The 8,413-nt window shown below is 45.2% G+C and overlaps 1 protein-coding gene across 2 annotated transcripts in view; it reads right to left on the bottom strand.

Annotated features, from left to right (window-relative positions):
* The window catches only part of Nfyc (nuclear transcription factor Y subunit gamma), a 68,562-nt gene extending 61,833 nt beyond the window's left edge, over nt 1-6,729 (bottom strand). Inside the window, exon 1 of one of the 2 annotated variants that reach the window (XM_021199548.1) lies at nt 6,515-6,729. The gene's annotated coding sequence lies outside the window, so the exon portion shown is untranslated. Of the gene's footprint in view, nt 1-6,056; nt 6,141-6,514 lie in introns of those variants that run through there. The other variant, XM_029540289.1, reaches the window with a different exon arrangement.
* Nucleotides 6,730-8,413: the final 1,684 nt, after the last annotated feature.

An 8,413-nucleotide genomic window follows, 5' to 3' on the forward strand; every position in this document is an offset into this window, starting at 1 on the left:
AGGCCAGCCTGGTCTACAGAGTGAGTTCCAGGAAAACCAAGGCTATACACAGAAAAACCCTGTCTCAAAAAAAAAAAAAAAAAAAAAAGAATATGTAAAGACAAGAGCAGCCATATGGAGTAGCACACAAAAAAGCTTTGCACCTAGACAGATTTAGACTCCGATTCCTCCTTATCATGACTGTGTAGCTGATGACCTCAAGCTTGTTAAAGGTCTACTGTAGCAAGTCTCCAGTACTGTAACATCTTACAAGGTTGGAAGACTATAATAGTTTATTTTGTTCAATAACTACTTACAGGCACAGACCCTGAATCCCAAATCAGACAAAATGTCTGCCCTCAACGGGGTTAAAGTCTATTATAAGAAATCCAACCCAGGGATCATGACATGTTTAGAGAGTCACAAGAACATGCACACCACTACAAGAGGATATAAGCAGAGGACCTCACCATGGGCCCATTTAAAAGTCAGACTGGTCAGGGGAAATTTCTTGGGGCAGTTAAGATCTTAATAAGAGCCCTTGTTATGGCAGCAGAGTGAAAAATATGAATAGGAAACTGAGCATGGTGACATGTGTGTCTCTGTGTATATGTGTGTGAGACCTCATCACTCAGAAGACTGAGATGAGCCTTGGTTACATAGTGTGAAGGGCCAGACATGTTGATATATACCTTTAATCCCAGCATTCAGTAGGCAGAGACTGGAGGATTTCTGTGAGTTCTATGCCAGACTGATCTACATAGTGAGTTCCAGGACAGTGAGGCCGAAACAGTCTGTTTAAAATAAAGGGGGGTGGGGTAAGCCTGTGAAAAGGGGGAGAGAGTAGAAAAGAGGGAGAGGGAGTTGGAAGGGAACTATTAAGATTCTTTGAAAAATCACGAAGATTTGGTGTTTGTAATGTTATTTTATTACTACTCCATGTGTGGGCTGTGGAGGTCAGAGGGCAATGTCTGGAAGTAGGTTCTCTCTTTCCACCACAGGTTCTAAGGATCAAAGTTAGGTCATTAGGTTTGCAAGGCAAACACTTTCACCAGTGAGTCATTCCGATGATGCCTGGGACTCAGTGGGTAATGACACATATAGAATAACAATAATGTGCCCCATACAAACTCAAAAACAGAGGTTATTAATTTTAACTTATTTTTTATTAGACTAGAAAGCCTTTGACATATTATTAGCTTCTAAGAATCCATGTCATTCTTGAGACATATGTCATTCTCAGGAAACTCCTTCCCAAAGAAAGATCCAGGTGTCCTGCACAGAGTATTTATTTTTCATTCACAGACTACCCTAGAACTCCACTACACAAGGATCCTAACACAAAATCTTTACTAGTTCTCACAAACACACTTGTACAAAGGCCTAACAATTGTAAAATAAGAAACATTTCACTTGGTCACTAGTCAGCAACACATTTTTGTGGAAAGACTCCAGGCAACCTTATTCAGCTGGTGTTCTAAAATAGTGAAGAGTTCAATGCACTAGCTGGGCATGGTTAGTACATTCCTTTAGTCCCAGCAGAGTCAACAGCACCGCTGTGAGTTCAAGCCAGCCTCATCTACATACTGAGTTCCAAGACAGATGTAGCTACTTAGAGAGACCCTGCCTTGAAAAAGTAAATAAAGTTTAATGCACATGTTTTCCTTTTTAAATTTAGTATTACTGAAAATGACGTTAAATTATCACCCAAAACAAGGTGCACTACCTTCCCGATCACTGCCAACCAAGCTCACTCTGCTTCCCAGACTGTGCTGTTCCATAATGAACAAGCTCTATGGTACCTCCCTCAGGGAAGAGTAATAATTTCTAAGACAGTTAAAAGTAACAAAGAAGGGCCAGGTGTGGTGGCGCATGCCAGTACTCACAGCACTCGGGAGGCAGAGCCAGGCGGATTTCTGAGTTCGAGGCCAGCCTGGTCTACAGAGTGAGTTCCAGGACAGCCAGGGCTATACAGAGAAACCCTGTCTCAAAAAACCAAAAATAAACAAACTTCAGAAATAAACAGCTTCAGAAACTCACAGCTTTCCGCCAGTGTCATGATATAAAACAATACATACAATAGTATCATTTCTTGAGTAATTTTATTTTTTACCTTACTGAAACACTGTTCAAGATCATTTTTTATAGTTCATACTCAGAGCAATCCTTATATATTGACTATAACTGGACAGTGTAACTTAAATAGGACACTTTTATGTACCTTTAAGAATTATTTTTTATTTATATGAGTACACTGCAGCTGTTTTCAGACACACTAGAAGAGTGCATCGAATCCCATTACAGATGGTTGTGAGCCACCATGTGGTTGCTGGAAATTGAACTCAGGACCTCTGGAAGAGCAGTCAGTGCTCTTAATCACCGAGCCATCTCTCCAGCCCCTTTTATGTACCTTAGACATTGAAAAAGTAAACCTTTAGTTTAAACCGATTCTAGAAACATTAAAATGTAGAAAAGGTAGACTGTAGTTCACCTCTCTAAACTACACCTGAAGCTTTTCCATTAGAAAGTTCTCTGCAGACTGGGCACATGAGCCCATTCTGGAAATGGGTCCAAGTGCACGTCACTGCTGAGAAACATGAAAGGTAGGAATGGTACAACAAACCTTGCAACCTGACAAAAGGTTTTGTAGACAGATTTTTTTTTCCCACACAATGTTATTTTCCTCTTTAAAAAAAAAAAATCCAACTTCAGCTAAAATTTTCTACATTTAAAAAAAACTTAAAACATTACTGGACAGAATAATACTGGTTGTTTAACTTTAATAATTGCTTTTGGCAAATATGAAAATCCTTTCATTCCCCCTCCATCTTTACTTTGATGCCACTAGGAGTTAGCAGAAGGTATCATGAGATAACTATTCTCTGAAACAAATTACCCAACCACTTTGAGCATTTAGAAGTTTAAGACTGACCTCACACTGACCTGTGGGAAATCAGCCTCTAAACCACAAATGATTTAGATTTTTCTTTCCTATCAAGTGGTTGCTCCCCCATGTGGAATCCTGCTGTACACAACAAGGAGAGAACTATAAAAGACCTCCTTGTTGAGGAAGCTCTAACTGGATGTCAGTTAGAGTGGCACATTTTATGCAGTTCCAAAAAGAAAATAATGAGTTCTCTCATTTATTAAGGTCCACAATGTCATCTTCTCATACTCTGTTATACTCATTTCTTGTAATTACTACTTACAAAGAAAAGAAAACTCAGACAAGACTCTACCCCAGCACACACAGTAGAGACTGCAGAAACTACAGTGACACAATTTTTTCCTAGGTCCAACTTTAAAATCAACTGCTTTACTGCCCCTTCCCAGAGGCACTTTGTGGTTAAAGCATAATCCATTTCCTCTTGTAAATGATCCACTTAAAGGATGTTGGGAGCTTTGAGTCTCTGCAGGGAAAATACTAAAATGAACAGTACATTATTAACCTTCTAACTTGTCACGGTCCATGCATGAGAAAGTAAATAAATGAAAGAGAGGCTGTAAAACATCAGATAACTCAGTTTCCTCTGAAATAAGTAGACTAGAAAAGAAATTGCTAGCTAAGAAATGTCCTTAAATTGTAATATCTGAGACTGGAATACAATTCAAGGTTATTTGTGACCATATGTCCTCTGCCATTTTCCTTCCAATGAATGACGTAAACTTGAACTTATTACTTAAAGTCATCACTGGAATCATGTGGTAGTGCACTTTCCTGACATGTGACTCTGGGCATCGTACCAAAGGGGTTAAAGAAAAGTCAACACATACCCTGTAGAACTGAGGAACCTGGGACAAAAGAATCCCAAGTTAGATGCTAGCTTGAGCTACATAGGAAGACTCTGTCTTTGTTTTTATTTCATTTTAATTAACTTAGAGACAGAGTCTCATATATCCCAGGCTATCATCAATCTCCTGAACCTTCCTTCTCTATGTCCTAGATGCTGGGATTACAAGTATTCATCACTAGGTTCATCTTATTAGATGCTAGTGATCAAACCCAGGCCTCAGTACATGCTAGGTTCATACTCTACCAACAAAGCTACATCCCCAGCCCAAGAGCCTGCCTTTAAAGGGTCATCTCTACCACTAAGTCAATGCTTCCATAGGTGAGGCAATGCTGTCCAGTAGAATGAGGATCTATCCAGTGACCGAAGATAGACATGGCTTGGCTTTGCAAAGCTAAGTGACTTCAACAAGGTTCTCTCTTTAGAACCGCAGCACAAAGAATATGCCTAAAGGAAGTTGAAGATGCAAGGGTTTTCCTTTTCCCACAACTGTCTGTGGCATCAAGGTAATACAGAGTTTAAATACAGGGGTTCCAGCAGGGCAGTGATGGCACGTCTTTAATCCCAGCACTCAGGAGGCAGAGGCAGGTAGATTTCTGAGTTTGAGGCAGTCTGGTTTATAGAGGGAATTCCAGGACAGCCAGCCAGAGCTGCACAGAGAAACCTCTACCTCCCTCCCCTGCCCCCACCTCCCTCTCTCACACGCACAAAACCTAAATAATAAATAAGGGCTCCAGCAGGTCATGGCAACACCTTTAATCTCATCATTCCTGAGGAAGGAGGTGTATCTCTATGAACTCCAGGCCAGCCTAGTCTACACAGTGAGACCACCATCTCAAAAAGGAAAATAAAATCAAAATAAGCTCCAGGTTTGCAAGGTAGCTCACCTAGTAAGAGCTCTTGCCACAATGCCACAAAGCCTGAGGACTGGAATTCCTCCCATGGATTTCACATGATGGGAGGAGGGAATGAACATTTACCTACAAGATGTCCTCTCTCTGACCTCCAGCATGCTATGGCTCACACACTCACATGTACACAATAAATTAAAATGTAATAAAAATTTCAAAATAAAAAAGAATTAAGAGCTCCAAGATCTCAGAGTGGTGGGACCCTCTGGGAAATCTCATCAGTTAGGATGTGGATCTAGAAGAATCAGGAGTGAAAGTTCATTACCAGCTACATATAGAGCAAGCAAGAGTAGCCTAGACTACATGAGAACTTGCCTCAAAAGAAAAAAGGTGAAGGAAGAAAGAGCAAAGAGGGAAGAGGAAGACAGAGGAAGAGGAGGAGGAAGGATATGAAGTGGGGAACTCTAAAAGCAGTGTAGGGATGGAGAATTCCATCTGTGTCTGGATCTGGAATGTCACTTAACTAGCTGTGAACTTAACTAAACTCCTCGTGGTTTTGTCTTACTTTTAGAGTCTCACCACATCTTACAGGCTGACCTCAAATTCCTGGGCTCAAGCAACCCTCACCCTAATCTGCACGGCTGGTCCCACAACAGGGACAGTACACCCGACTCCAGCAACTTACAAACTCTTGATCCCACAGAGAATGAAAATGGCACTGTCAATATCTGTGTAACTGTAAAATATACACCCAGGTAAGCACGCAAAACAACGTCTATTACTCCTGAGTTTGTCTCACCTGCCCCCTGAACTCAAAAGTTAAATTTTAAGGGGGGGGGGGGGTGTAGTTCAGTTGGTAGAATGTTTGTCTAGGAAGTACAAAGCTCTGATCCTATATTCTTCTTAGACCAGGGAAAATTTCATGTCACATCTCAAAGCTAGCATGATTCCAAATCCTGTAGCCCCCAACTTCCCAATTATGCAAATACATTCTACAGCTGACTTCCTGATTCTACTTAATGTAATGTTAAAAAAGGGCATTCAGCTTCTAAAAGCTGATACACCTGTCCAATGGGATCCCGCGCTGTTTACCTGTTTCCCACACTCCATTTCAGAACCCAGAACGGAGTCTGGACTTCGACACTAATCCTCCGTGTTTCAAAACCCGAATTCTACAGCAGACTCCCTAATCCGACTCTGTCCTTCTGGTCCTCACTCCCACTACTTCCATCCCATGCACTCAGACTTCTACTCAGGGTCATTCCCAATCTGGATCGATTTCCAAGTCTAGCACCCCTAGGTCTCGAAGACACTTCTTCCGTAACTCCTGTTCCGTGTTTACAAACCAGGGGCTTGCACACCCCATCTTGGAGTTGGACTGTGCCTCTGGTATTAGTAGTGCCCCCTCCCCGTTGCAGGCCACGCGCCAGGCTACCAATCTCTTTCTCCTTAGGGCCTCCGGCTCTGTCCCGGAGTCTCCCCGCCACGCTGGCATCCGAGGGATCGTCGCCCTGCAGCCCGAGCCGGAGCAGCGAGCATCCCGACAGCCGCCAATTCCTTCATCACCCCCCCCAGGCCGGAGCCGGCGTGACCAATAAGGTGCCAGGTCCGCGGCCTCCCCGCCGCCGACCAATCACGAGCGAGCCCCCCCGCCGTCGCCCTCCGCCAATGGGAGAAAGCCCGCGGGCCCAGGCGCACGGACCCCGCGAGCGCAGCCGCGACCACAGCGGCGGGCCCGGCGAACACATTAACATGGCGGCGGCAGTGCCGACCCAAGTGCAGCGGCGGCCGCAGAGGGAAGGGAGCTCACCGCCAGAGGCGCGAAGCACCGCCCTCACGGCCGGCCGCCCCTCTCTCTCTCTCCCCTCCTCGCCCCGGCTCCCACACACTCACGGGCCTCTACTCCGGCGTCCGGCGAAGAAAGCAGCCGCCCCCGCGCTGCTGCGCCGTCGGGCAATGCAGAGGCCCGGGCGCGGCGGAGGGGAGGGGGAAGCGTGCGTCACGAAAAAAAAACGGAGCGCGTGCGGAGCGGGGGCGCAAACAAGATGGCGGCCGCGCCGTTTGTACCGTCTCCCCTGCCCCTCCCCCCTCTCCGCGCCTCGACTCCCAGCGACGCGTAGTGCGCAGCGGCTGAGGTGCCTGAAGTCTCGCGAGAATTGAGTAGGGCAGCCTGCCGGGCCAAGCGGGATGGTGAGAGCTGAGACTTTGGGGGCCCCGCCCCTTCCCCGGGGCTCGGGAGGCGTTTCTCGGTGACCTCCGAGGACGGTCTCTCCTTGAAGCTCTCGGTTGGGATGCGCTTGCTTCCGAGTTTTAGGAAATCGTTTTCCAAGGAAATGAATGGTAGGGAGAGAAGAACTTCGCGGGCCTGGCAAATTTAAAAAGCCGCCGGGGGCCGGCGAGGGGCCTCAGCAAACCCGACGACCTGAATTCGATTGTTGGAACCCAGGATGGACCAGAACTGAGTCCTGAAAACTGCACTCTGATCATTAATGTGCGACGCACACACACACACACACACACACACACACCAATAAATGAATAAATTTTCCAAACAACCAAAAAAGGTGACATTTTCAAACGTTAAAATTGGCATAGAAAATTAAAGATAGAGTTGGGAGGTGACTCAGTAAAGTGCTGCCTACAAGCATTAAAACCTAGATTAGATCCCCCAACACTCCATAAGCCACTAGCACAGTAGTCTCCCATAACTGAAAGGCTTGAAAGGAAACCCGCCACCCTACCTAAACCAGCAAGCTCCTGGGTCAGTGAGAGGCCCTGTCTGTAGAAATCGGTTGGGGCCAGCACGGTAGAAGAGAAATTCCAGAACCTGGGGAGACAGAAGCAAGAGGGTCTCTGAGTTCAACACCAGCCCTGTCTACGCATCAAGTTCCAGGACTGCCAGAACTACTCAGGGAAACCCTGTGTCATAAAATAGGGTGAAGTTTCCATTGAAGACATCTAGATGTTGCCTTCTATGAGTGAATGCATACCATGCAAGTACATTAACACGATAAGTATGTCTTGGTATGAAACATGCCTCGAATCCCGGCACTCCAAAGGATGAATATGGAAGCCAACCATTTTGGGGGGTGGGGGTGGGGATGGGGAAGTGTAGTATTTCACATTGTCTGGCTATAACTGGTTGTCCTGTGCTCTTTATGTAGTCCACACTGACCTTAAACTCAGCTAAATCTTACTTGCTTAGCCTCAGGGTCCTGGGATTACAGACATAAACTACCATGCCCAGCACACACACACACACACAGACAAAGAAAAGAAAAAAATTTGTTTTTACTGGAAACCCAGACAAGAAATTGTATTTTGACTGTGATGTGGATGTAGATGAGGGTAAAGTGAATAATTAAAATGCCTAAGGCCTTGGGAAAGAGTTCCTGCACCAGAAAGTAAAGGAGGCAGGCCTGAGGATGCAGTTCAGTTGGTAGTGAGTTTGCCTGGTGTGGAAGCCCTGGGTTCAGTCTCCACCATGGCATAAAACCTGGTGTGGTGGGACATGCAGTTAATCCCAAAACTCAAGAGGTGACTAGAAAGATTAAAAATTCAAAATAGCTGGGTGGCAGTGGTGGTCTTTAGTCCCAGCACTCAATGACAGAGGCAGGTGGATTTCTCAGTTCAAGGCCAGCAAGATCTATTTAGTGATTTCCAGGACAGTCGGAATCTCTGCATAGCGAATTTCAGGACAGGGCAGAGAGAAACTCTTGTCTCAGGTGGGAAAAAGTTCAAAATCAAATTAACTACATGGTTCAGCCAATAAAGACACTTGCCTTCAAGCAA

This window comes from Mus pahari, chromosome 6 (assembly GCF_900095145.1).
Source record: "Mus pahari chromosome 6, PAHARI_EIJ_v1.1, whole genome shotgun sequence".
In the NCBI taxonomy this organism is placed as follows: Eukaryota; Metazoa; Chordata; class Mammalia; order Rodentia; family Muridae; genus Mus; species Mus pahari.